The sequence below is a fragment of the Canis lupus genome, chromosome 16, assembly GCF_048164855.1.
Source record: "Canis lupus baileyi chromosome 16, mCanLup2.hap1, whole genome shotgun sequence".
Taxonomy (NCBI): domain Eukaryota; kingdom Metazoa; phylum Chordata; class Mammalia; order Carnivora; family Canidae; genus Canis; species Canis lupus.
In genome coordinates this window covers 58,160,066-58,187,767 of record NC_132853.1, presented here as the reverse complement: position 1 = coordinate 58,187,767, position 27,702 = coordinate 58,160,066, and the positions used below count along the sequence as shown (strand labels likewise).

At 58.0% G+C, this 27,702-nt stretch overlaps 1 long non-coding RNA gene across 1 annotated transcript; it reads left to right on the top strand.

Moving 5' to 3' along the window:
- The first annotated feature begins 1,313 nt into the window (after nucleotides 1-1,313).
- LOC140607242 (uncharacterized) lies at nucleotides 1,314-6,813 on the top strand. The gene is made up of 2 exons (XR_012009357.1): nucleotides 1,314-1,385; nucleotides 5,973-6,813. It is a non-coding gene; the product is annotated as an uncharacterized lncRNA (long non-coding RNA).
- Nucleotides 6,814-27,702: the final 20,889 nt, after the last annotated feature.

Sequence of the window (27,702 nt, the reverse complement as noted above, 5' to 3'; positions counted from 1 at the left end):
ACTTGGGATCTTACGGAGGCTTCCTCACGCAGGCCCGATGGATCATTAATCCATGTCCAGCCCCTCTCCTCCCCCGGGGGGCGCTGGGGGCTGGGGCTGAGGACTCCGAGCCCCTACCACAGCTAGATCATTCCAGTGGCCGGTCCCCATCCTGGAGCCCAGCCAGAGTCACCTCCTTAGGACAATCGACACTCCTATCACCCAGGAAATTCCAAGGGGTTTAGCACCAGAGTCAGGAGCCCGAGGTCAAAGACCGAATACTAAAACAAAAGATGCTCCTGTGCTCTTATCGCTTAGGAAATTGCAAGGGTTTGGGGAGCTCCGTGCCAGGACCCAGGGCAGAGGCCGATATGCATGTTTCTCCCCTTCACCGGGGCTCTCTCTCCATTTCAAGCTCCATAACAGCAAAGGCTGATGCAAGACGCAGTGCGCTCTTGGTCAACGCTCGCAAAGCACAGCGTCCGGGCCGCGTCCACGCTGCAGGGCTTCCTTGGGTTTCTTGCAAGCCCGGGGTGAGTGTCACCCTCCAGGACAGCTAACACCTAAGATTATGTGTTGGCTGTGTTGGCGGCGTCGGCCTGGGCGCCTGGCCAGGACCCACAAGTGGCCTTATTTCTGGGATATTCTCTCCATGTAGCGAGTGGCCCCCTTCCTGTGGTCTACCATGTGGCGCGTCAGCAGGGCCAAGGCCCGCAGCCTAGATGAGCACACATTTCGCAACCTGGAGTCTACGTGCCCCAGGGGGCCTTGGCGCCTCAGAGGGCCCAGTGTCTCACATTGTCAGCTGTGTCCCAACAGCGAATGACAGAGGCTCACCCACTCTCCCTTCAGATGGCTCCTCTCCCAGCCTTCCGGGGGACTCTGCCCCCTTTTTGCACCCCATGCCCCTGCCTGCCCCCTGGACTACCACTGCTGGTCACTCACGGGCCCCGGAAGGCCTCCATCCCCGGGGGATGCCCTCCCTGCAGCATTGTCACCTGTGTTTGTCCTGTCCCCACGAGATGGCCCCGAGGGCTGGGTTAGGCTCAAGCAGGACAAGCTTGCAGGGGTTTGAAGACCCTCTGGAAGAGCGGTTCAGGGGAGATGCAAAAAGGGGGTGGCCCCAGCAAAGGGGGCTCTGAATTGGTGTCCCTGGGTGGGGACAGCAGAGGGTCGCAAGGTCAGGACTTGGCTCATGCCGGGCTTGGGAGCAAGCGGCCCAAGACCAATGGCAGGAAGTTCAGAAAAGTTAAATGGCAGATGTGGGGTTGACGTCAGCACTCTCCTGAGGAAGAATGTTCCAGAAATCAAGTGGACTGCCTCACCCAGTAGGGGGCCCCAGGGCGGAGCACTCTTGTCAGGGCCACGGAGAACCGTCAGCAGCCCGAGGTGCTTCGGATCCACAGGTAAACAGAACTGAGCTCAACTGAGCTCAAACACCCAGGAGCACTGATGAGCTCAGGGTTCCAGAGTCTCAGCCCGCCATAGGAGCAGCCCGGAGAGGCGCCCCCGCTCCTGGGGACCGGCTCCATCCTCCACAGGCTCTCCGGGGCTGCAAGATACCCTGGGGAGTCCCAGGCCGTGTGTCTCTGGGTCCAAATCCAACAGGAAGGGAAGGAGTCTCCTTCCAGTGACAGCAGTAGCACAGGATTTGCATCGGGGCCTGAGCTGCGATTTGTGTCCTGAATTACTGTGACCAGCGGGGTCACGATCCAGGGATCCAGGCAGGCCCTGTAGCTGGAGCTGGGTCAGAAGGGAAAGTGGATGGTGTGGAGGGAAACAGCAGGTGTCCGTGCTGAGGGGTGAACCAGGAGAGCCCTAATGCTCTGTGATTATAGGACATGCCCAGCGGTACGGTGTGTCCACATCACAGGTGTTTGGTCACTGATTACTGAGGAATAAATGAAAGAAAGAGAAAAAAGAAGGAAGGTAGGTAAGTAGGAAGGAAGGGAGGGAGGAGGAAGGAAGGGAGGGAGAAGGGTAGAAGGGAGGGGGAGAGGGATGAAGGGAGGAAGAAGGGAAGGAAGAAGGGAGGAGGGAGGGAGAAGGATGGGGAGAGTGATGAAGGGAGGAGGGGAGGGAGGGAGGAGGAGGGAGGAAGGGGGGAACAGAGGAGGGAGGGACGAGAACAGTCCTCACATTTCTCTGCGTCCACCTGAGAAATGCAGCAGACAGAGAGGGGGAGCCAGTGTGAGGGTCACAGGCAGACCAGGTTTGGTAGGGACCAGGTGGGAAAGACCCCGTCCCTCCAGCCCGGCGACCCGGGGCACCCCTGGGGGTCCGAGCCCCGAGAGCCTCCCGGCGCCTGGGGAGTCCCGGGGGCCCAGGGCGGCCCCTGGAGCGGCCTCCGGAGGCTGCAGCTCTGGCTTCCCCGCGCCCAGGGCGCCACCTGTTCCCGGAACGCGCTGCCCCAGCGGCCGTTCACCCTGCGGGCGGCCAGAGGGCAGCTCCCCCGGCGCCCGGGAAGGGGAGCGAGCTGAACACCCGGCCAGGCTGCCCGAGGCGCAGACCCCGTGGGTGCTCTGGGGTGCGGGTGCGAGGGTGGGTGAGCGGACGGGGCGGGGACAGAGGCTTCACTCCGAAGCCTGAGGATTTCTCTCCCCAGACGGTGTGAAGCCAGGGCCGAGGCTCCGACAGGTGGGCCGTGGAGGTCCCGCCTACGAGGGGACTGCAGGTGCAGGGAGTCCTCAGGGGCCCTCTGAGCGATCCGGGGTAGATGGGGATAGATGCAGGGACGGAGCAAAGGACGAGGAGAGCCGACCTGCTTCAAAAAGTAAGAGGGGAATTTTCAAATGATGACAGCAGAGCCTTAAGCCCAGCGCAGAAGCCTTATGAGTGTGGGGTGCCTCTCTGGCTCGTCCACTCTGAGCCAGCCTTGCGGCGGAGGGAGGAAGCAAAGAAAAGTCCGTGGTGAGGGAGCAAGAGCCTTATAAGGGGCACATTAGGTACGCACACGGTACATACAAAGGCCCTGTGGCCACATGCCGAGGGTTCTAGCAAGAGCCCTGGAGTCTGCCCCCCTTTGCATCCTGTGTCTCAGTTTAACCTCTAACTCCATGAGAGGGTGTCATTAGTCCCAGTTTACAGAAGAGGACGTGAGGCTCAGAGAAGTGCAGGGTTTTGCCCTTAGACACTGGCTGGCACGCAGCAGAGCTGGAATCCGAAAGCCAGGCACACAGGACCCCCAAGGGCCATCTGGGGTCTCCCTGGCTGGGCCCTGAGGTGGCTCCCCTCCCTCGTGCTGTGGGGCCCAAATCCTAGCTCACCACCCCAGGGGTTCACATCCCATCTCTGGCCTCACAGAAAGTTCTGGGCTTCGGTCTCTTCACTCCATGGATATTGTGCTAATAGACTTCACCCTCTATGGGATTATTTCTCATAATACACAGAATGCTGAGAACAGCACTGGGCGCAATATGTGTCCTCCCACAATGCCACCAGGGTTCCGGCTGCGGCCTCCCTCCCGGGGCCCCCACCACCCACCCTCCCCCCCCCCCCGCCACACCCCCACTTCGCAGCCTTGCCCCCCATCCAGCGGGCAGACCTCCTCCTGCAGGGAGCCAGGCCACTAGGCAGTGCGCGCAGGGCTCCGTTGCCCACCGCCCCCCTGGCCCCGGTCACACGCGTGCACACGCACACGCACACGCACACGCGCTGACTCTGCTGAGGTTGTGCAGCGGCTGTGCCCCAGGCATTGGCCCAGCGGGAGGCGGGCTCGGGCTGCGAAGGTCTCCCTCTAGCGGCCCCGGAAACAGTGCCTGCTGCCAGGGTCTGATGTTCTTTTTCTTTCTTTCTTTCGTTCTTTTTTAAATAGCATTGTCTTTTTTTAAAATTTAAATTCAATTAATTAACATATAATATATTATTAGTTTCAGAGGTAGAGGTCAGTGATTTATCGGTTGCATACAACACCCAGGGCTCATCACATCCTGTGGCCGCCTTAACGCCCATCACCCAGTTACCCCGTCCCCCCCACCCCACCCCCACACCCAGCGACCTGTTTGTCTCCTATGGTTAAGAGTCTCAAAAAAAAAAAAAAAAAAAGAGTCTCTCAAGGTTCATCTCCCTCTCTGATTTGGTCTTGTTTTATTTTTCCCCCTCTTCCCTATGATCCTCTGTTTTGTTTCTTAAGTTCCACGAATGGGTGCGATCATGATAGTTGTCTTTCTCTGACTGACGTGTTTCACTTAGCATAATACCCTCTAGTTCCACCCACGTCATTGCAAATGGCAAGATTTCACTTTCTGAGGGCCGAGGAATATTCCATTGTGCATATATACACACCACACCTCCTTTATCCATCCATCTGTCGATGGACGTCTGGGTTCCCTCCGTAGTTTGGACATCGTGGACACTGCGGCTATGAACGTCGGGGTGCAGGTGCCCCTCGGATCACTTCATTGATCTTTGGAGTAAATAAGAGCCTGACCTGTAACTCAGCAGGAAGCCGGGGGACCTCGCTACAGCAGAATCCTAAAGGGACCCCAGCTCCCAGCCGGCTCCCGGCCAGGCCTGGACACCTGCCTTCTGTTCAGTCACTCACCTGAGCAGCCAAGACCCGGGCTGTCGCCAACAGCAGCCCAAGCCAGAGCCTTGAAACTCAGAGCAGAATGAATGACAAGGTCTGGGACCCCTGAGGGGGACCCAGCCTGTGGGGGACGGTGCGAGTAGAACAAGCCAAGTCAGGGGCCGAGTGCCACCCCAGGGCGCAGACCACTCCCAGAGCTAGCAGACGGAGGGGTGAGCACGGCGAGGAAGGGGTCCCACAGCCAGCGACGTCCAGGCAGAAAGAGAGAAGAAAGGCGCCCAGGAGGAGGAAAGCATGGGCAAGGCCTGGAAGCGGGGCGCTGCGTGCGCTGTTGGGACCGTGGGCCGTCGGGCTTGGCTGAACGATGGCTTTGCACCAGAGGGGCTGTGGTGCTCCTTGACCAGAGATTCCCAGGCACCTCTCCCCAGCCTGCAGATCTGGATTCCACAGTAAAGAAACCAGAGACCCCAGGTGTTAGCAAGCAGTCCGGGATGAAGTCTGGAGGCTTCCTGGGCTCCCTGTGGCATCATCTAATTGCCCCGGCAGGTCCCAGGCCTGAGATTCTGAGCTGGGGGGATGAGGGGTGAGCCCCGGCAGCTGCCCATGCAACAGTGCCCCAGACCCCGGGGCAGAAGGTGCTGGCGTGCTCTGAGACACAGCAGCAGACTATAGGATGAGGGACTGGGGGTGTGTGTGTGCCCCGAGGCTAGTGGTGTTAGGAGGGCCCCTTCCAGGCTCTGGTGACCTCCGAGAATCCTGAGAATCCCATGCTGGAGTCTGAGCTCCTGCACCCACCCCGGGGGGAGGAGGCAGCCTGTCCCTGCCTGCTTGAAGGCGTCGGGGTTGGGAACCTGCCACGTGTCCCGTATGCACCCCTCCGCCTCTCTGAGACCAGGTTTTTGCTCAGACAGAGGGGATCAGAAAAGTGCATGGGTTCTTCGTGTTTTCTCTTCTTCTTCTCTTTTTTAAACATTGCAGTAAAATTCACATAACCTAAAATTTGCCATTTGAACCATTTTTTTTTTTTTTCATTTGAACCATTTTTAAGTCTCCCTGAACTTGAGCTCCAGGCACCTCCCATCAGTGGCATCCTACAGCCACATCCTTCCTTTACTGAGCACCTCGTCCTCCAGGGTCCTCCGCACTGTAGCAGGTGCCAGGAGTCCCACTCTCTTTAAGGCTGAGTGATATTCCCTTGTGGGGACGGACCACATGGTCCCCCGGGGTCACCTCCTACTTGATGTCATCCTCTGGACTGGCTCTCTCAACTTATCCATCGTACCTCCCATAATACAGGTAATAATATCGTGGGTGCAATTGATCCTCCCCAGGATATGTCCACCCAGACCCTAAGAACGTGACCTTGTTTGAGAAAAAGTGTCTTCGGGGATGCAATTAGGTTAAGGATCCTTTTTTTTTTTTTTTTAAACAATTTTTTAAGAGATTTTATTTATTTATTTGACAGAGAGAGAGAGAAGAGAGCACAAGCAGGGGGAGCGGCAGAGGGAGAGGGAGAAGCAGAAGCAGGCTCCTGAATTGAGCCAAAGGCAGATGCTTAGCGGACTGAGCCACCCAGGCGCCTGCCTAAATTAAGGATCTTGAATGAGATGATCCTGGATTAGGATGGGGCCCTAAATCCAATGACGGGTGTCCTTATAAGGGACAGAGGAAATGACAGCCACAGAGACACAAAGAGAGATCCGAGACCACAGAGGCAGGGGGTTTGGAGCAGCCACGAAGCCCCGAGCCAGCCAAGTAATGGACGGACCACCAGACGCTGGAAGGGGCAGCAAGGAGCCTCCACGAGAGCCTTCGAGGGAGCGCAGCCCTGCCCACACCATGATTTCAGATTTCTGGCCTCCTGAACCGTGAGACAATCGACTGCTGTTGTTCCAAGGCCCTCCCCGCCCCCACCGCCCCTCCAGTTTGTGGTGGCTTGTCCTCGCGGCCCCCGGAAACCGCGACAGGGACCATCCGGAGGGAGGCCACAACCCTCTGTTCCCATGTCCCCAGCCAGGAGGCTCTGCCTGTGGACCAGCTTGCTCCCGGCCGGCAGGGTCCGTTTGAAGTCTGCCCAGGGACCTTGACTGCTGGGCTGGGCTCCTCACCCCGCGGGGTCCCCAGCAGTGGGGACACAGAGAGCCCACTTTTTCCGAGAAGGCTGTTTTATGTGTTTTACAGGCATTCCGTTATTATGTTTATTATTTACGGTCAGTTTGAGGGACATAAACTTGTAGCTGTATTGTTGGGAGTAAATTTTATTTCCACGGCTTTAAAACACAAATAAACAAGAAGTAATAAGCCCATTAGTTGCTGAATATTGTTATAATTCCGTAGACTGTAACTTTTACTGCAATCATAACTGTAAAATACCAAGAACCCACTGCGACAAGATTTTTGGGAATAAATGTCACCGCTGGGGCCTGGGACACAGACAACGGTTCCGCTCTGGTTGCAAAGGGGTGTCAAGCTGGCGGGGGTAGGATGTCAGCCGGGCAGCTCTGAGCGCGGCCCTCCGGTAACGCCCGCAAGCTGCGGTGGTGTTACTGGGACCCCGTCCTACCCCTCTGATGGCACACACAGAAAACAGATGATTCCCTTTGTAGTTACATTTTCAATCACCCCGCTGACAGGACCTTTCTACTGCTGCAACTTGTGAAGCAATAAAATGCAAAAAAGAAGCCATTTCAGCTCCGGGAAAGACCGAATGATAAAAACACAGCTTGGACTGCAAGAAGTCTCTGGGGGCAGATGGGACCAGAGTTGTCAGGTGCAATACAAGGTGCTCGGTTAAAGGCGAGTTTCCGATCCATAAGGAATAACTTGGGACACCCGGGTGGCTCAGCGGTTTAGCGCCTGCCTTCAGCCCAGGGTGTGATCCTGGAGACCCGGGATCGAGTCCCACATCGGTCTCCCTGCATGGAGCCTGTTTATCCTCCGTCTGCCTATGTCTCTGCCTCTCTGTGTCTCTTGTGAATAAAATAAAATCTTAAAAAATAAAAAAATCCATAAGGAATAACTTGTAGGATAAGTATATCCCACTTGTGGCTTGGATATACTTAAACTAAAATGACGCTTACTATTTGTCGGAAACTGGACTTTAACTAGGTACCTTGTCTTTTGGCTATTTTACTCAATTTGGCGACCTCACCAGACACTGAAGAGCAAGGCTGGACACCCTCCCCGCTGCCCGATAAGTGACTCCCCGAATGAACTGCCGGGACTCGGTGGGGGGGACATTCGCAGGTGCAGCTGCTTAAAGTTGGCCAAACGGAGCATCCTTGGTCTCAGAAGTTTCAACCAGGTCCCAGGCTTGGAGTGAGGGCCGTCAGGGGTGCTCGGAGAGTGTTAACATCACCTCGGCGTTGACTGTTTAGGTACAAAGGTAAAGGGTAAGAGAGTAGGTCTGACTGTCTTGTTTTGGTTTTTTTTTCGGTTTGGGGGTGATAGGCATTTACATGCACATTTCTGTGAAGCCTCAGGACTGCAGAGGCTATGAGGGGTATGCCAATTGCTGTTTTATGAAAGGGGAGCTTAAGCAGCTGATGCCCAGTCACAAAGCTAAACGGGGTTCCGCGTGCTGGGCAAAGCGGGGTCCTTCCCCCTCCTCTGCAGGGCGAGCTCGCAGAGTTTGCAGTGGGTGCTTGTGCTTCTCTTAGCTCCGCAGCGCAGGTTAACTCAGGAGGCTACACCTCTAGTCCTTAAAGGCTTTGCAGAGGCCTGGCTTAGAGCTGGGCCTCTGAGCTCCCCCTCCACCCGCACCCCCCCCCTCCGCCCCCTGGGAAACTCAGCGTCAGAACTTAGAGCAAAGGCTTGCTTTGGATCAAGAGTTGCACCATCCAGGGGCGCCTGGCTGGCTGGGGCAGTGGAGCATGCAACTCTTGATCTCAGGGTTATAAATCCAAGCCCATGTTGGGTGTAGAGATTACTTAAAAATAAAATCTAAAAAAAACAAAAACAAAAACAAAAACAGAAGTTGCCCCAATTCAGTTTGGAACGGGCTCACTTGCGGAGAGCCTAGTAGCCGAGGACTTTTTGGCTGCTGCAAAAACTCCGCCTCCAGAGGCGGGCTGTTTTGCACCTTTCCGTTGCCCCAGGGGGAAGTTAGGAGGCCACGCCCAAGGACCCCTGGAATAGGCTTCACCCCAGGGGGCTCCTCCCCAACAGTTTATATAAATAGCCCTCCTCCCGGGGACTGCCCCTGGCTGCTTTGGGTGGCACCCATGGGTGGGCAGCAGTAGCCCAGGAGGGTCGCAGGGAGGGAGACCACCGAGGTCTAGGGGCACCGCGGTGGCGCCTGTGTCCCCTGGGACCTCCTACCCTTCCCACTTCCCGTTTCAGGTGTGCCCGCAGCGCCCCTGTGCTTCTACCGGCACAGGACACACAGGGCTTTGTTTCTGCTTTTTGTTTTTGCTTAATGCAAATAAGGTGAAAATATAATAGTATTTTCAAAACACTCTCCAAAGCAACCACTTCCCAGCACCTCCAGGGTACCCTTCCCAGGTCAGCTCCACCTAATGGGGTCCCCTCCCACGGCTCCTGCCAAGGCAGCCACCAGGTCACCCCCCCACCGCCCACCTTGCTGCCCAGGGTCTCGATGCCTTCGCAATGCCCAGGGCACACTCCTAGAGAGTCGCCCGGGCCTGTCGCTCCAGCTGTCCCCCCATATTTTTCCGTGGCTCACCCCTCATGCCTGGGCCAATCAGCTCCACAAGGAAAGCCTGCCCTGACCATCTTTTGAATTCTGGAACCCACCTGCCCCTCATTTCATCTCCCTCACCTGGCTGTCCTTTTTTTTTTTTTTTTTTTTTTTTAACATTTTATTTATTTATTTGAGAGAGAGCGAGAGTACAAGCCAGGGGCAGGGGCAGAGGGAGAGGGAGAAGCGGACTCCCCGCTGAGCAGGGAGCCCAAGATGGGGCTTGATCCAGGATCCTAGGACCATGACCCGAGCCCAAGGGGGCTGCTTAACCGACTCAACTACCCAGGTGCCCCTCACCTGGCTGTCCTTATTCCTTCGAACACACCGTTGACCTTACTTCCCCGTCGTGAGTGTGTCTCCCTGCGGGACCTCGAGCCCCCAGAAGGGCAGCCGCTCACCACAGGCACCAAGCAAATGGTTGTCGAAAAAATGAAGGAAGAAAGGAACCAGTGTGCTTTACCACGGTGACGTATGGACCTGGCGCCCGACGTCACCCTTTACTCCGGAGTGGGGGACCACCATCGTTGGCCGGTTGGCCCCCTTGCCTGTTCCCTGTCTTCCTATCACGATCAAATCCTCTGAAAGCCACCGTCACCCCCAACCTGCCCACCCCATACCCTGTCGGTGGGAGACTCTGCATGCATTGGGCACCTCTGCACACAGCAGGCTTCTCATCTGGACAGGGGTGGGGGGGTGGGGTGACTGGCTGTGGGAAGGGGGGCTCATATCCATGCGTTTGCATCATGCTCTGCATAACTGCCTTCCCCCTTGGGACTTGAGGGGTAGCAGCTTGCAGCCCAGCCCTCAGGTGCCTCAGGAATCAGAGAAGGCCTTTTCTGCAGCCCAGGCAAGGGCGGGGTCTGTCTGGGGCCAAGATGAGGGTCCTCAGAGCAGCCTGCTTCTGGGCCGGCCAAGGCTTGCAGTGTCCGCCAGAGGGCAAAGGGCCACGATGGGGCCTCTAGAGAAGTGGGAGAACCTGGCCCCTTCCTTGGCCACAAGGGGCTGGGGAGAGTGGGTTCAGAGGGCAGATGTCCTCCTGCCCCGGGCGGCAGTGGTGGTGGTGGTGGGGGAGGTGTTCTCCTTGGGGACCATCTCCACCCCCCAGATGGCCAGTATCCGGGAGGCCAGGTCACAGGGTGGAGCTTCTGGTCACAGAGAGGGTGGGGATGGAGGCCTGGCTCCCCAGATGCTGGGCCTTCCTTCCTCTTTCTGGGAAAAGGGGGAGCCGCCCCATAGGCCCTGGGAGCTTGCCCAAAGGCCTCCACGCCTGGATCCTGCACCTGAGCCGTTGAGCAGGGGAGGAAGTGCCAGTTCAGGGGGCAAACTCAGGCTTGTCCCCCTCTGCCAGCTGCAGAGTGGAGGTGAGCAGGCTCACAGGGAGCTCTGAGGAAGAACCCTGTCCACCTGGCAGTCCTTGGAGGGAGGCCTCCCTGGGGAGCCCCCTGTCCACCCCAAGGCAAGTGAGGAACGGCTTTCCCCAGCACCACCCAGCAGGTGCCATGGGTCACCAGGCCTTGTGGGGCTGTAGGCAGGCAGGTGTTCACCCCGGGCCTTGCTGGGAAGCTGTCTGGGTTGGGGGCCAGGTTGGAGAAGTAGGGAGCTGGGTGTCCCATGTGGGGTTTGGGGGCTCCTGGGTGGTGCGGTCTCTTAAGCGACCGACTCTTGATTTCGGCTCAGGTCATGACCTCAGGGTCATGACATGCAAGTCTGTGTCAGGCTCCGTGCTGAGTGTGAAGTCTGCTAAAGTTTCTCTCTCCCTCTCACTCTGTCCCTCTCCTCCGCCGCACACGCGAGCGTTCCTGGCTCTCTCTCAAATAAATAAATCTTATAAAAAATAAAAGAAAGAAAATGTTGGCGTTTGGAGCCAATGGTCAAGAAAGAACTTTTTAGGGCAGCCCGGGTGGCTCAGCGGTTTAGCGCCGCCTTCAGCCCAGGGCGTGATCCTGGAGACCCGGGATCCAGTCCCACGTCGGGCTTCTGGCATGGAGCCTGTTTCTCCCTCTGCCTGTGTCTCTGCCTCTCTCTGTTTCTCGAATAAATAAATAAAATCTTAAAATATATAGGCTTTATTTTTTTTAATTATTTATGATAGTCACACAGAGAGAGAGAGAGAGAGAGAGAGAGAGAGAGAGAGAGAGAGGCAGAGACACAGGCAGGGAGAAGCAGGCTCCATGCACCGGGAGCCCGACGTGGGATTCGATCCCGGGTCTCCAGGATCACGCCCTGGGCCAAAGGCAGGCGCTAAACCGCTGCGCCACCCAGGGATCCCAATATATAGGCTTTCTTAAGAAAGAGAAAGAAAGAAAGAAAGAAAGAAAGAAAGAAAGAAAGAAAGAAAGAAAGAAAGAAAGAAAGAAAGAAAGAAAGAAAGAAAGAAAGAAAGAAAGAAAGAAAGAAAGAAAGAAAGAAAGAAAGAAAGAAAGAGAAAGAGAGAAAGAGAGGGAGAGAGAGAGAGAGAGAGAGAGAGAGAAGAAAGAAAGAGAAAGAACTCTGAGATATCTGCAGTTCAAAAGGGTGGTTTTATTAAAGCATGGGGACAGGACCCGAACAGTAGGCAGGAAGGGCTGCTTGGGGGTCATGAGGGGTGGAGATTATATGCTTTCAAGTTGGGAGGGGCTTGGGGAGAGCAGTGTCTAAGGGATTTTGGAAACAAGGTTCCCAGGGCCCTGAGGGGACGAGCTGCTGTTGTTCGGAAAGGTCATTAATAACACCTGAGCCGTGAGACCCTTCAGGTGCTCCTCGGTGGGTCATGTGCTTGCAGGATGATCAACACGTATCTTGGGGGTTTAGAGATAAAGTTTCCAAAGGCAATTTTTAAAAAAGATTTTATTTATTTATTCATGAGAGACACAGAGAGAGGCAGAGACACAGGCAGAGGGAGAAGCAGGCTCTATGCGGGGAGCCCAATGCGGGACTCGATCCCAGGACCCCGGGGTCATGACCTGGGCTGAAGGCAGACGCTCAACCACTGAGCCACCCGGGCGTCCCCAAAGGCATTTTTCTATGTTTTTTTTTTTTTTTTTTTTTTTTTGCATTTTTCTATGTTAAGGAAGACTTACAAGATCCTGGAGTTTGGGTTACTGTTAAGGTTGCCTTTTGCTCTTAGCAAAGTACCAACATTGAGGCAGTTGCGTTCTTGGACGAAGGTCACTCTGCTGGGCTCAAGGACTTGTCCATGGGCTGTACGTTGTGAGGAAATTTAATTTTTCTCTTCTGCCTTTGTTCCCCACCTCATCCCCCCCCACCCCCGCTGGGTGAGCCCCCACAGGCCCCTGCTCCTCGTCCCTGTCACCACTCTGAGTGGCCCTGTCTGGGTGTACCTCTGGGTGTGTCAGCCCCTGGCTCTGCACCTTCCAGGGAGGGGAGGGAAGGGGCGGGAGGAGAGCGACAGGGGAGCAGGTGGGAGACAGCCGAGGGAGGGGCTGGGCCCTGGAGGCAGAAGCTGGCACCCACTCTGTCATTCCCGGAATGGAGGCGGGCCTCCTGGGGTCTCAGCAGAGCTGCCTGCTGGTAAGTCCCTTCCCCAGCGGCCCCTCCACCCCCCACAGCCCCAGCTGTGCCTGCCCGCGGGCCCCAGCCCCACGCCCTGTGCTCCCGACGCAGGTGGCCTCCTGTGGTACCGAGGCCCTGGGGGTGGGTGCAGGTGAGCATCTGTGCCCCACTGGCTCTGCCCTCCTTCTAGTGCCCTCCTTCTAAGGGCCTCTCCCCCGGGGTCCTAAGGGTGACAGGGGAAGAAACAAAGACCCCTGTTGAAGGGGGAGGGCCTGAGGCCTGAGCAGGCTGGGGATCCTGCCTGGCCTGCCTTCTCTGAACACACATCTGAAGCCTCTGAGCACCTGGCCCCTCGGGCAGGCTGGAGAAAGGTTCCATACTGTGCCCAAGGCCTTCTGGGTCAGGCTGAGAAGCAAAGTTTAAACAGAAATCAGCTTAGCAGAGGGCAGGGGCAGGGAGGCTTCCTTCTCAGCCCTCCTTCCCAGAAGGAAGGAAGCCCGTATTTTAGATGCCACAGCAGCTCATCCTGGGACGAGAAGTGGGTCTCCACACCTCTCCTCCCCCAGCCTCCCCTGCATCTCGGAGCTCCCTCCCCTCCACCAACACGGGCTCTGCAAGTCTTGGGCTGAGGGAGAGGGCAGGCCTGCCCTGGCGGTGACCCAGCAGGTCACCCTACCCCAGCAGGGACCCAGGGGCCAGCAGTCAGGCTCTGGGCTATCGTCGTCACGGTTCAGGTGTAGACCTGCCCTTGACCCGAAGCCGTGTGCCTTTGGGCCCACCAAAGTTTGTGTTGTGCTTTCAGGGTTCTGGAGCCCAGGGATGGGAAAAGCTCCCTCTCGGAAGGCCCTTCCGTGCCCCTTCCAGCTTCTGGCGCACCAGACGTCCCTTGGTGGGTCGCTGTGTCCCTGCAGTCTCTGTCCTCACGTGGTCCCCTCTGGGTCTGTGCCTCAGATCTCACTCCCCTTTGTTGTTGTTGTTGCTGTTGTTGTTTTCACTCCCCTTTGTCTTAAGAAGACACCACCAGATAATCCAGGTGTCTCATGTGACATTCTTAACTTAATCGCACCTGCCAAGGGGCACCTGGTGGCTCAGTCGGTGAAACATCTGCCTTGGGCTCAGATCATGATCCTGGGGTCCGGGGATCAAGCCCCGCATCTCATTGGGGTCCCCACTCAGCGGGGAGCCTGCTTCTCCCTCTGTCTCTGCCCCGTCCCCTGCTCATGCTCTCTCTCTCATAAATAAATAAATAAATAAATAAATAAATAAATAAATAAATAAATAAAATCTTTAAAGAAAAATCACACCTGCAAAGACCCTGTTTCCAAAGGAGGCCTCCTTCACAAGTTCTGGGGTCTAAGATGTGGCCACTTGAGAGTCCCATGGTGGCCTCTTCAGGGCTTCCCTCCAGGCATGTGCCTGCAGGCTCCTTACACCCAGCGGCTGCACCCCCTGCACACTGGCAGGTGTGCCCGTAGGTCCTCCCAGCACCCCTGGGCTCAGCCTGGGCTCCAGGGGTACAGCAGGATATGGGGGGGGCTCTGTGTGCTCAGCAGTCGGAATGAAACGATTCCACAGTCCATGCTCTCCTCTGCGCCCAGGGGCGCTCCCAGCCCGTCCTACAGCAGGTGTGGCTCTGGGATGAAATGCCACCTGAGCCGGGCTCCTTCCTCCTCCCAGAGGGCAGAGCGGCTGCAACCAGAGCCACTGCAACCAGAGCCACCTGAGGAGCACCTCCTTGAGCTGATGGAGCAGCCATTTGTCAAGATCCCTCCCAGGACCCCACCTGGGTGAAAGAGAAGTGAACTTCTTCACAAGCCACAACACTGTGGCTGGATCCCTTGTTACAGCCACTAACCCCCCCACCCCCTAACTAGTTCTAGTTACAAGAACCAGAAACCCATCTCGAACCAGCTTAAGCAAAAGGAGATGGAAATGCAGATCAAGAGATGCCTGGGGGGCTCAGCGGTTGAGCGTGGGCCTTCGGCTCAGGGCGTGATCCCGGGGTCCTGGGATTGAGTTCCACATCGGGGTCCCCGCGGGGAGCCTGCTTCTCCCTCTGCCTGTGTCTCTGTCCCTCTCTGTGTATCTCGTGAGTAAATAAAATCTTAAAAAAAAAAAGAAATGCAAATCAAACTGCTGTGAGATGCCAGTCACACTCATCATGATGGCTATTCTTTAAAAAATTAAATAAAAAAAAAATCCCTAAAAATAACAGGTATCCGTGAGGATGTGAAGAAATCAGAATGCCATGCGCGGTGGGCGGGAATGGCAGCTTGTGCCGTCACTGCAGACGGTCTTTTTTTTTTTTTTTTTTAATTTTTATTTATTCATGATAGTCACAGAGAGAGAGAGAGAGAGGCAGAATACAGGCAGAGGGAGAAGCAGGCTCCATGCACCGGGAACCCGATGTGGGATTCGATCCTGGGTCTCCAGGATCGCGCCCTGGGCCAAAGGCAGGCGCCAAACCGCTGCACCACCCAGGGATCCCACTGCAGACAGTCTTTTGGAAGTTCCTCAAGGCTCACCATATGACCCAGCAATCCCGCTCCTGGGGATGCACCTAAAAGAATTGAAAGCAGAGTCTCAAATAGATATTTGCACACCCATGTTCACAGCAGCCTTATTCACAGCAACCAAAAGGTAGAAACAACCCAACTGTTCAACCACAGGTGACGGGATAAACAAAATGTGGTCCATCCACCTACTTTAGTTTTCTGGGTTTTCCAAAACTCCTTTGTTTTAAAACATATATTTTATTTATTTATTTGGCAGAAAGAGACAGAGATCACAAGCTGGGGAGTGGCAGGCAGAGGGAGAGGGAGAAGCAGACTCCCTGCTGAGCAGGAGCCCAATGCGGGCTTGATCTCAGGACCCTGCGATCATGACCTGAGCTGAAGGCAGACGCTTTACCAACTGAGCCACCCGGATGCCCCCAAAACTATTTTCATAATGAAAATTCAAAATAAAATGGGGGGGGGGAAATCCCTGGGTGGCTCAGTGGTTTAGCACCTGCCTTTGGCTCAGGGTGTGATCCTGGAGTCCCGGGATCGAGTCCCACGTCAGGCTCCCTGTGTGGAGCCTGCCTCTCCTTCTGCCTCTCTCTCTCTCTGTCTCTCATGAATGAATAAATAAAATCTTAAAAATAAAATAAAATAAAATAAAATAAATAAAATAAAATGGGGATCCCTGGGTGGCGCAGCGGTTTGGCGCCTGCCTTTGGCCCAGGGCGCGATCCTGGAGACCCGGGATCGAATCCCACGTCGGGCTCCCGGTGCATGGAGCCTGCTTCTCCCTCTGCCTGTGTCTCTGCCTCTCTCTCTCTCTGTGACTAACATAAATAAAAAAAAAAATTTAAAAAAAATAAATAAATAGGGATCCCTGGGTGGCGCAGTGGTTTAGCGCCTGCCTTTGGCCCAGGGCGCGATCCTGGAGACCCGGGATTGAATCCCACGTCGGGCTCCCGGTGCATGGAGCCTGCTTCTCCCTCTGCCTGTGTCTCTGCCTCTCTCTCTCTCTTTCTCTCTCTCTGTGACTATCATAAAATAAATAAAAATTAAAATAAATAAATAAATAAATAAATAAAAAATAAAATAAAATAAAACGGGGGATTGAGTTCTCAATCCTGCCCCTTCCCTCCCTTCTAACAGGATTATGCATCCACATCCTTGACGTCAGGCGTGGCCATCTGTCCCCCCTCCACTGGGGACGGGGTGGCTCATCAACAACGGGAATGTCTTTCTCGGTTTTGGAGGCTGGAAGTACAAGATCGAGGTGCCATCGGGGTCAGGTTTTGGGGAGACGCAGACGCTGTGACCACAGCACCACGAGGCCTCGCTTTGACCAGCGATATGCAGCGAGCCGAGGTGGAGATGAGCCTGCACGACAGCCGAGCCCTCTGAGCCCTCCGAGCTGCTGGGCGACCCTGGGTAGCCTGTGAACCCCGGGGGCTGAGCCAAGCGCAGCCAACCCCAGGCTGCATCTGCTGAATCCCAGCAAGCCACAGACAGGAGGCCCAATCTCAGGCGCTTCCCGGGAATGCCACTCGGATGGCGGGACGGCCTGTGCCCAGTCACCAGGCAGCATTGTGGCTGGCAGAGGCGCTCTCTGCTGAAGTGAGGAGAAAAGCAGTTGAGGGGCGACCGGTTAGCACAGAGTGGCTGCAGGGGTAGCACCACACCGACCCTCCAGGCTGGGGGACCCGGAACAACCCTAAATCGCTCCTCACCTCAAGCTTCGAAGATCCCTTAGGCCCAGAGCATTCCAGAGAGGGTCCCTCTCCCCTCCTGGGCCACCTGCCACCTGCTCCCGGGTCCCTTGCACTCAGCTTAGGCACCTCAAGGAAGCCCTCCAAGGAGAGCTGAATGGACGAATGGATGGGGAGGACTGCCCGGGAGGAGCCACTCGGGGTGGGGGGGCACACGCAGAGGCCACACTGTGCTCTACTGCCCGACTCCTGCCCGTGTCCCCTGCTTGCGGGGCCCCAAGGAAGGCACTGAAGGAGGGCATCCGATGACGTGCTCCCCACAGGGTGGCGGCCCCCCTCCTGGCCTCTCCAGCACAGGGTATGCAGGGGGTGTGCAGAGGGTGGGTGTGCAAGGACGACGGGACCTCTGGCAGGGGGCATCCTGGCTCCCCCAGAGGGCTGCCTGGGCCAGAGCCAGGTCACCACCGTGCTTTCTGAACCAGCTCACCGGCCGACAGGTGTGGGTCCTCATCTGAGGTGACCCCTGGGGTCACCTCCACGCCTCCGCCCATCTCCCCAGGTCCTTAAGCTACCCAGTTCCATCATCCGCCCCTCCTCTCCCCCTGCGGGGAGCTGCCACAGGCTCTCCACCCCTCACAGGCCCTGTCGTGGCTCATCTGGACCAAGTGTCCTGGCTCCCACTGGCTCCCCAGCCAGGTCTCCCCTCCCGGGCCCACAGCCACGGCCACAGGGCTGCAGATCCTAGGGCAGCTCTCCTCATGCTTCCATGTGCTCTCTGTGCCCAGTGGCCACACAGGCAGGGGCTGACCCCTGGGCATGCGTCTGGGGACGGAGATGCCCTTCCCCGGGGTTGGCAGACACGTCAGGGCCTGGGTCCTCTAGCAGACAAAAGGTATGTGTGAGCGCAGCTTCGCCACTCAGCTTCCCCTCCCTTCCCTCCTTCCTTCCATCCTTCCTAAGCCTTGTCTGTACTGGGTTCTGCACTGAAGCCCTGTGGACCCATTGGGGAGCAAGCCCATGCCCTGCCTTCATGAGGTCTACATGGGCTTGTTGGGGGGATCAAGTCAGTCGGTCCCTAGGATGTGCCAGGGCCTGGCATGGAGGGAAAGATATAGAAGCATTTGTTGTTATCATGAACAAGCACCCACCCTGTCCATGCCGGCAGAGCCCTGCCCTCCTCGGTCCCACCAGCCTGTGGACGTTTGCATGTCTTGATGTAGGAAAAGATGTTAGGGTTCAATGCCAATGGCCAAGGAAGAATTCCTGAGACGTCTTTGGTCCAAAGAACGTGGTCTTATTAAAGCACAGGGACAGGACACATGGGCAGGAAGAGCTGCCCATAATATCCTTTCAAGTTGGGAGGGGGTTAGGGAGAGGGTAAGTCTCTAAGGAATCTTGGAAGCAAGGTTCCCAGGACCTTGAGGGGGGCGCGCTGCTGTTGGGGAAGGTCATTTATTACCATCTAATAAACCTTAAGCAGGAGACCTTCAGATGCATATCAGTGGCTCTTATGTTTGGGGGGTGATTGTCAACATGTATCTTGGGGGTTTAGAGATAAAGGAAATTTTTTTTTTTTTTTTTTTTTTTTTTAGATAAAGGAATTTTCTAAAGGAATTTTTATAGGTTATGGACTTACAGGATCCTGGGGGTCGGGCTAGGATTGCCTCTTGCCTTCAGCAAAACATGAACATCGAGGCAGCTGAGTCCCTAGAGGAAGGTCACTCTGCCTCTTTCAAGGACTTGTCCGTGGGCTGTAGGTAGTAAGGAAGTTTAATAATTTTTCTTCTGCCTTTGTTTCCCACACCAGCCTGATCTGAGCCCAGCCTGGAAGGCAGGAGCACTGTCTTACTTCCCTCTTCCTCCTGAGAGCCCTCACAGGGGCCAGATTGCTGCGCTGCATGGAGAGAGCCCCGTGGGGCCCGGAGCCACCCCCAGGACAGGTCCCCCACCATTGGGGTTGGGGAGCTTCTCCCCTAAGGGTCCTGGGATCCTGCCCAGAGCCTGGCCCCAGGACAGGAGTCCAGCGTGCTGGGGGAAGTGCTGCCAACGGTGGACAGACTTCATTGTGTTCCTTGCAGGGGGCGCAGCCCTACCTTGCCTCTTGGAAGAGACCTGGAGCAGAGCTAGGCCTTTGCAGCAGGAGACCAGGGATGCCAGGAAGTCGGGGCTCAACCACCAGCTCCTTTCTCAGGGAAAAGGGGGGGGCAGCTCCCAGGCAAAGGCCAAGCCCTGGTCCTGCTGAGGGAACCCTGGGTGCAAATGAAGTGTTTAGTTGTGGGCCCAGCCGGCAGGCAGCCCGCACAGGCGGTGAGCCTTCCCTTTATCATCTGCAGCAAAGCATTTACAGTCAATAAACGGGCTAATTAATTCTCTTCAAAGACCTCTCAATTATTCATCCAGGGCTACAGAGAGAACAATTAGAGCATCTCCGCTCAGGGCTCTGGAAGTGGAGGCAAGGCTGAGCCACAGAGCTGGGCCCAGGGCTGCACAGCCTGGGGTCTCCAGGGACCCCGTCCCCAACACAGGCCTTGTCTCTGGGGTACAGCAGGATGGATCCCCTCTTCTCCCTCCAACTTGCAAGCAGCTGGGATCCTTAGCCTCACTCCTGGTGGTGGTGGGGGGGGGCGCAGAAATCCTGAGCCCTGAGTGACTTCTGTCCAACAGCCCATCTGAGCCGACTTGTGGACACAGAGCCAGGCTGTGGGCAGGCAGCCTCCCTGGAGGGGGCCAGGGACCCCCACTGGACCTGAGCTGAGCCCTCTGGCCCTCTAGGAAAGCATCCCGCTGGGAGGAGGGGCAGAGGTCAAGGAGAGGAGAGCCATCCGGCCAGAAGCTGCGGGCCAGGCTGGGTGGATGTGACACCCCACCAACTGCCGGGGAGGGAAGTCACCCTTGGAGAGCTGGAGCCCAGGGAGGGCCCTCGGGTCCCCTGCGGAGGCACCCTGGTGCCCCAGCGGGGCTCCTCCAAGGCGGGGCACAGCTAGCTCCCCAGAGTTGCCCAAGTCCCCGCAAGGGCCTGGAGGGAGTGGGCGCTGGCCTGTCGCCCCACCGTCCACCTTCCCCTCCGGGGCCCAGACCCCTAGTGGTGGGCTCTACTCCCCGGACTCCCCAAGACAGCCTGGCCGGGAAGCTGAGGGTTAACTCCGGGAGCTCCCAGACCACGCGGATGGGGGGTGGGGGGCCGGGGGGCGTGCCTGTCGGGAAGTATGGATTTCTGCAGTGGTTTTACTGGAAAAGCTGTAGCTGAAGGTGGGAGGGGGTCACCATGGCAACTTCTGGCGCTGGGAACAGGTTGGCCGGTGGGAACCAATTCTGCCTGGGGCCCAGGCCCCCCCACCACGCTTGGCACCCGGGGGGGCCCCAGAGCTGCCCCCGCGGGGGTCCTCGCTGCCCTGGAGAGGCACAGACACCCTCCCTGGCCTGGAATTACCGACTTCCCGCCTCCTCGAGCAGCCTCTCCCCAGGGCCAGCCCCTAACTCAGCCGCCGCCCCCCCCCCAGTGAAGCGCCCCCCCACATGGAGCTGTTAATCGATGGACCAATTACCACGCGGCCGCCTGGAGCTCGGGGAACCTCCCTCCAGAAAAAGCTTTTCCTGGGGAGAGGCTGACTCCAAGGCAGAGCTGAAATTCAGGGAATGCCATGAATGAGGCTCCCCCTCCCTGGCCTTGCCGCCCTGCCCCACTGAGGAAGCCGAGGATTGCAGGGGCCCCCGAGTTCTCACCCCCACCGGCCCCAACCGGGAAGTTCAAGGAAATCCTCTCCACCCCCAGCACAAACGTCTGCAGCCCTCGGGGGAGGGACAAGGGGCCTCCGCAAGCCCAAGACGACGGCTGGGGTGTGTGTGAGGGCAGTCGCCCCAGGCACAGAAGCTCCAGGGTGCACCCCCAAATCCCGATGCCCCCTGTCCTCTCCCTCCTCTGTGGGTTTTGGGGAGCCCCAGGCTGCCCTCCTGTCTGACCCTTCGCCCTGCCCTGCCCTGCTGCCGATGGCAGGGCCTCCAGCCAGGGAGCACTGGGCACTGCCCTTGAGAGTCTGGAGCTCCCAGGCCCTCCAGCCTCAGGCTCCTAGGGGCCCCAGCGGTGGCATGTGCCCTCCGAGCCCCCCCTGCAAATCCTGCAGGCCCTGGGGTGGGCCGAGCGACAAGGAGGGGTGTGCCGGGGAGGCGCTTCCAGGAATCTGCAGTGGCGCTGCCCATACGGCCTAGAAGAGGGCAAAGAGAGGGCATGTGCAGCTGGGGGCCCGGGGAGCCAGGCCCCACCCCCATCCTCCGCAGTAAAGGGAGGACCACCAGCCCCAGCTCTGCTGGAGGGCCTTAGGCGGTGGGTCCTCGGAACCTGTTTCCCCAGCTGTAAAACGGGCAGGATGAGATCTCTCGTGACTCCAGGGGGTGGTGGGCACCCAGCGAGGTCGCTGATGCCCCAGCGTTAATAGGTGCGGGGTCCCCAGGTCACGGCTGTTCTCTCCTCTTCTCCGCGCCCCCCCCCCCGCCCCGGGTTTTGCTGAGAGATGCGGCCCCCTCCCCGCGTGGGCGACCACCCGGGCCAAATGGCCTCGGCGAGCGCCCCCTGCTGGCGGGGTCCGCGCAGCCGCGAGCCCGAGCCTACCTGCCCAGGTGCGGCCTCCCGCTCGCCCACTCGCCCGCCCGAGGCCCGCCGCCCCTGGGGCTGCCGGGGGATGAGGTCCTTCCCCCTCACCCCGGCCTCGGCCACCGCCAGGGCTGGCTTAGGGGACACCCGGATCAGCCCCCCTTCCCCGCACCCCCCCTGCTCCCCCTACAGCCCCCGCCCCGCCCCCGCGCCACCGCCCCGGGGCTTCCATCTCGCGCTCTCCGATCTGCCGAATCCCGATAAAACATTTGGGGGAGATAAGTGCTGCGTATAAATAATTAAGACCACATGCATATTCGCCAACAAAAAAAAAAGTTTAAAACCCCCATTCCGGGAACAGCTGCCTGTGTGGGGCCCGGGCGGGGCTGCTGAGGCCCACCTCCACCCCACTGGAGGCGTCCCCACCCCGCCTGCTCCTCTGGGGACCTCCTCCAGCCAGCCCCGCCCCCAGCCCCAGGGGCAGCAGGTCTCCTGCTGGGGTCAGGGTGGGTGGGTGGGGAGCCCGTGGCAGAGGAGCCCTGGGCGCAGGGGGTGGGGGGGAGGCTGACACCTCGGGAAGGGAGAGGTCTCCAGAGGTCCCCCCAAGCCTATGCCAGGGGGCTCTAGGCACCCAGTGGGTGCCCAATAAGCATTTACTGAAGAAGGAATGAGCCCACCCAGGTTCCAGCCGAGCGTCTGTCCTGAGCTGGGCCGAGGACAGACAGCCCTCCTCCCGCACCTCCTGAGTGTGGAGGTCGGCACCCCTGTGTGGTCGGCAGACACCTTTTCCAGGTGCAGGTTGAGGGCCTCAGGTAAGAGGCTTGAGGTACAAGGAGTCAGGCCACGGCCCAGCAGCAGGGAGCTGCCCTCCCTGCCCTCCCTGCCCTCGCCCTCGCCCTCTGCCAGAGGGTCAGCGGGAAGGCCTGCCCTGCCCTGCCTCGGCTCAAGGACCCACTAGGGTTCCCTCTTGTCTGACCCCATCCCTCAGCCGGTTGTCGGGCCTCCTGTCCCCCAGGCCATCCACCTGTACAGGCAGGACGCCTCCCCGAGCTGCCCGCAGGCCTTTGCTGGAGCTGTCCCCTGGCGGCCTGCCCCTTCCCGCCGGGCGTAAGTCGCCTTCTCCCGCATCGCCTCTCAGCCTTCCAAGGGAAGACCCTCTCCCCTTCCCCTCTGTTTTCCCATCCACCTCATCTCAGCTATTTCCTCCATGCCCGTGATGTCCCAAGCCCCGTGCCGGGGATCCTGAGAAGGAAACACACAAGCCTTGCCTTCCAGGAGCCCACAGCGCAGGGACACTGGCAAGTGACCAATGACAAGGGCCGCTCTAAGGCAAGCCAGGTGCAGAGGAAACAGCGAGAAAAAGATGTGTTTCTTGGCAGAGGGTCGAGGGAGCTATCACGGAGGACTTCCTGGAGGAGGAGACATGCTGAGGGGAGTCTGGAAGACAGATGGGGTTCCTCCCATCGCCAGAAGGGAAGAAGGAAGGGTTGGCGGCCTCTCTAGGGCCTCCCAGCGCCCCCCCTGCCGGCTCTACACACACCTGTGGTACTCTACTCATCGCCAAGTCACCCTACCTCCTGGGCCTCAGTTTCCTCACCTGTGAAATGGAGGTCATGGTCCAGGCCGTGCAGAGCTCCTGCCCCCTCATCCTCGGTCCTCTGCTCTCAGCAGGCAAAGCGCCCTGTACCCCAGCACCCAGCACAGGTTGGCAAACCTACCAGGGGCCCGGTAGACCCTGACTCGTGGATGGACTGAGGACCTTGGAACTTTCCCCTGACCTTCCTTCCTTGGTGGCAACAAATTCCAGCCGGGAGCGCTAGCCTCTGCTCCCCCAGGACTCCGGGAACGCACCCCGCACTCAGGATGGCGGGCATCTTGTAATCAACCACCCACCTGACCAGAAACACAAGCTCTGTCCTGCCCTTGACCCGGGCCCTGCAGGACCGTGACAGATACTTCTTTGTGGAATGAAGCTCTCCAGTGAGGAAGCTCCTCCGAGGGATCCAAGGCTCGAGGGGGGCGGTTTGCACCACAGGAGGGGGTGGTGGCGCTGCAGGGGCAGCTCTGTGTGTCGTCCTCCAGTCCTCCGTTCCCAGGAAGGGATCCTGGGCTTCCTGACCCAAGGGCTGGGCCACGGCTGCCCCTCTCTCACACCCAGGGGCCAGGGTGAGCTCAGGCTTGTCTCTGCACCCAGTGGGAACCAGAGAGGGGCCTGAGCCCCAGCTGTGCCCACCACACATCCTGGTCTTACCCTGTTTTTTGGTCTTTAAGTAATCTCAATGCCCAGGGTGGGGCTCGAACTCAGGACCCCAGGATCAAGAGTCACGTGTTCTACCTACTGAGCCAGCCAGGTGCCCCGACCACCCCTGGTCTTCAGACACCTCCCCCTGCACCGTCACCCCCACCCCCTGTTAACTGCCATTCACTGCAGCCAGCACCCCAGGTCCCTGAACATGGGCTCTTTCTTCATCCTGCCATCCTGGACCTTGAACTCAGCAGGCAGGTGCACAGGATAAGAAATTCCAAGACCTAAGAGGCCATGGCTTCCAAACCTTCCTACTGTTTGGATCACGCACCCTCTAATACAAAATGTTTGAGCTCATCATGGCATATGCGTAGGTATTTATAGATCATAAGTTTCCATGACTTTATGGAGGTATTCTTTGCATTATAAAATATTCACAGAAGGTTGATATTTTATTTTTAAAGATTTTATTTATTTATTTGAGAGAGACAGAGACAGAGAGAGAGCACAGGAGCCGGGGCGGGGTGTGCAGCAGGAGAAGCAGACTCCCCCGCTGAGCAGGGAGCCAGACGTGGGGCCCAATCCCAGGACCCTGGGATCATGACCTGAGCTGAAGGCAGCTGCTTAACCTACTGAGACACCCAGGTGACCCACGGGTTGATATTTTTAAAAGATCAAGTTGAAATCTCAGCATATAATTATCTTCCCCGGCCCAGGGGGTCATCCTGTCTGTCCCACCTTGGAGACCAAAGTCAGGGTGAGATTCTTCAGACTCCCCATGTGGTGACGGGGTCCCTGGGGCCTCCCCTACTTTGATCCATTCCGCAGCTTCAGGTTCCAACCTTCCTTCTTCCCAAAGACCCCCCCCCAAAAAAAACCCCTCTGCCACCATGAAGATCATGCTTTCCCTGACCCAAACCACTCTATCAGCAGCTGAGGGGCCAAGCTTGGGGTGCTCAGGTGTCCCCAACAAGGACCACCTAGTCAGTCCTCTGTAGGACCGCCAGTGGGGAAAGAAGTGAGACTGTGTGGGGCACAGGGGACAGAAACAGGCCCACCGAGGACAAGATAAAGATTGGGGATCCTCAGCAGACATACTTCTGCAGTTAGGGCATAGGAGGGTGCTCCTCAGTGATTGATAACCCGGGTTCAAACCCAGCAGGCTGTATCTAGAGTACACGGCAGGTGCCCGACACACAGCAAAATTGTCAGTAAAAGGGGTCGGATCTGCCCCCAGGGCACTGGAGGTCTGCCCCTGGATTCGGACCCTGCCAGAGGCCAGGCAGCCATTCTCGCCCGTGTTCCCTGTGACCCTGGGCTCCTCCGGGCTCTCTGGGGAGGTCCCCACAGGGTGGACAAGGTAGGCGAGCCTGGATTTCTACAGCAAGCCCTTTCCCATCCTCACCTCCTAGGACAGCAGAGTCCAAAGCCCTGACTCCCTTTGTCCATGTGAGTTCTGTCCATGTCCACTCTCCAGAACCTTCTTTGCTCTCTTACTTCTACACAGGTTCTACCCCCATGGCTGCAGGAGGAGGCGATGGGAGGTGGGTGGGGGGAGGCTAGGGGAGGGGCACCGTGCCAAGCTGGAGGGGCAACGGTGGGAGCCCTGGCTTCACACCTTGCAGGACCCGGAGCCCCAGGCGCTCAGCCCGTGGGCCCCTCACCCCTGAGGTCCCCGCATCCAGCTCGGGGTCAGCGTCTGCGGCACTGGCCCCACCTCCCGTCTGTGGCCGTGCCCCCGCCCGCCCGGCCTCTGAGCCCTCCATCCCTGCCCGCTGGGCCCAGGGGCCAGGCCGGAGGCCCCCGGGAACAAGTGAGGGCCCAGCCTGCACTGAGCTGACCTCGAACCTCGGCCCAGGCCGAGTGACAGGAAGCCAGAGGCCGATGCCGGTAAGCAAGGCAGATTCAGGGATCAGAGGTCTGGTGTCTGATCAGAAGCGGCCTGGAGTCGGAGGACAGATTACTGGAAGAAGGAGGAAGCTGAGCAGTAAATAACCAGACCCCGAACATTGGCCTCTAGTTGTCAGGAGCCTGGCCGCGGTGCAGCCCAGGGGCCCCGGGAGGGGCCGGGAAGGGGGGCAGGAGGTGCAAGGTGTGCTCTGCTGCAGCCACAGCTGGGGGTGTCCGGAGGGTCCCAGGGCAGGGCCAGAAAGCAAGGAGCCTCCGAAGAGCTGCAGAGGGAGGCCTGGGCGCCCTCCGCACACCTCCTGCTCCACTGCTGGGCACCCCCCAGCCCCCAGGGCCCGGAGAGGCCCTTGGAGTGGGGACCCAGCCCTGGGCTAGCTTGCTCCCCCCCCACGCATCAGGCCTCCCTGCCCCCGCCCCTGCGCTGATTCCTGGAAGGCTGGCTGCTTCCCAGCAGAGCAGAGGGAGCCCTGGGGCTACTGTCCCAGAGGAGTTCCCAGGATTCCAGTTGCCCCACCCACCCCGCTCCGGGGCCCTCACTGGACCTCTCTGTCACCTCCAGGCGCCCCGAGAAGCTCTTAAGACCTGGAGCTCCCCATGGGCCGGCCCCACTGGAACCCAAGGTGGGGGCGCCTCTGGGGAAGGGGCCAGATCCTGCCCCGGCACCTCCAATCTCGAGAGGCTGAGCCCCCAGCCTCCGAGGCCTCCCACCCTCACGCGGGGCCTTTGGGCTGCAGGGCTGTGCTGGGTGGAGGAAGGGCCCCCAACTCCCCAGAGGTGCAGGGGACGCGACCTCGGAGTCAGGGGGTGACCTGCTTGGAGCCGCTGCGGTTCCCACCGTCCGGAGCAGGGTATGCGACCCGTGGCAGGGAAATACTCCGTCAATGGGTGTAATCCTAAAGGAAAGGGAGAACTTCCAAATTTGAGAAGACAATTTGGAGACTATCACTGTGACCTTGAGAGGAGGGATTCTTTTCTTTTTTTTTTTTTTAATTCATAAGAGACCCAGAGAGAGAGAGGCAGAGACACAGGCAGAGGGAGAAGCAGGCTCCATGCAGGGAGCCCGACACGGGACTCGATCCCGGGTCTCCAGGATCCCGTCCTGGGCTGCAGGCAGACGCTCCACCACTGAGCCACCTGTGGGTCCCAAAGGGGAGAGGTTCTTTTTTTTTGGGGGGGGAGAGGTTCTTAAAGCGAGACATTAATTACACATGTGTGGGGGGATAAATTAACTATATAATTAGAGGAACTTCTAGTCTATCACTCGTTCCATAGAGGTGCGATGCCAGGCCATAGAAAAGAGAAACGAGGGATCCCTGGGTGGCGCAGCGGTTTAGCGACTGCCTTTGGCCCAGGGCGCGATCCTGGAGACCCGGGATTGAGTCCCACGTCGGGCTCCCGGTGCATGGAGCCTGCTTCTCCCTCTGCCTGTGTCTCTGCCTCTCTCTCTCTCTCTCTCTCTCTCTGTGTGACTATCATAAATAAATAAAAAAAAATTAAAAAAAAAAAAGAAAAGAGAAACGATTTGGGGCACCACGAGCAACAGACGAGGGTCGGTGCCCGGCGTATATAAATAGCTGGCTGATCCGTGAGAAAAGACTTTGGCTCTGCACGAATATGGACTCCAGTTGGCTAAAACATAAGAAAAGGCATTCAACTCCCTTGCTTATCGGAAAGAGCCCTTGGGGCGCCTGGGTGCTCAGGGGTTAGGCGGCTGCCTTGTGCTCAGGTCATGGTCCTGGAGTCCCGTGATCCAGTCCTGCAGGGGCTCCCGGCTCCAAGGGAGCCGCTTCTCTCCTCCCTGCTCTTGCGCCCTCCCTTGTTCTCTCTCTCTCTCCATCCCTCTCAAATAATTTTTTTAAAAGATTTTATTTATTTATTCATGAGAGACACAGAGAGAGGCAGAGGGAGAAGCAGGCTCCATGCAGGAAGCCCGACGTGGGACTTGATCCCGGGTCTCCAGGAGCACACCCTGGGCTGAAACTGCTGAGCCACCCGAGCTGCCCAATAATTATTTATTTATTTATTTATTTATTTATTTATTTATTTATTTAAATTT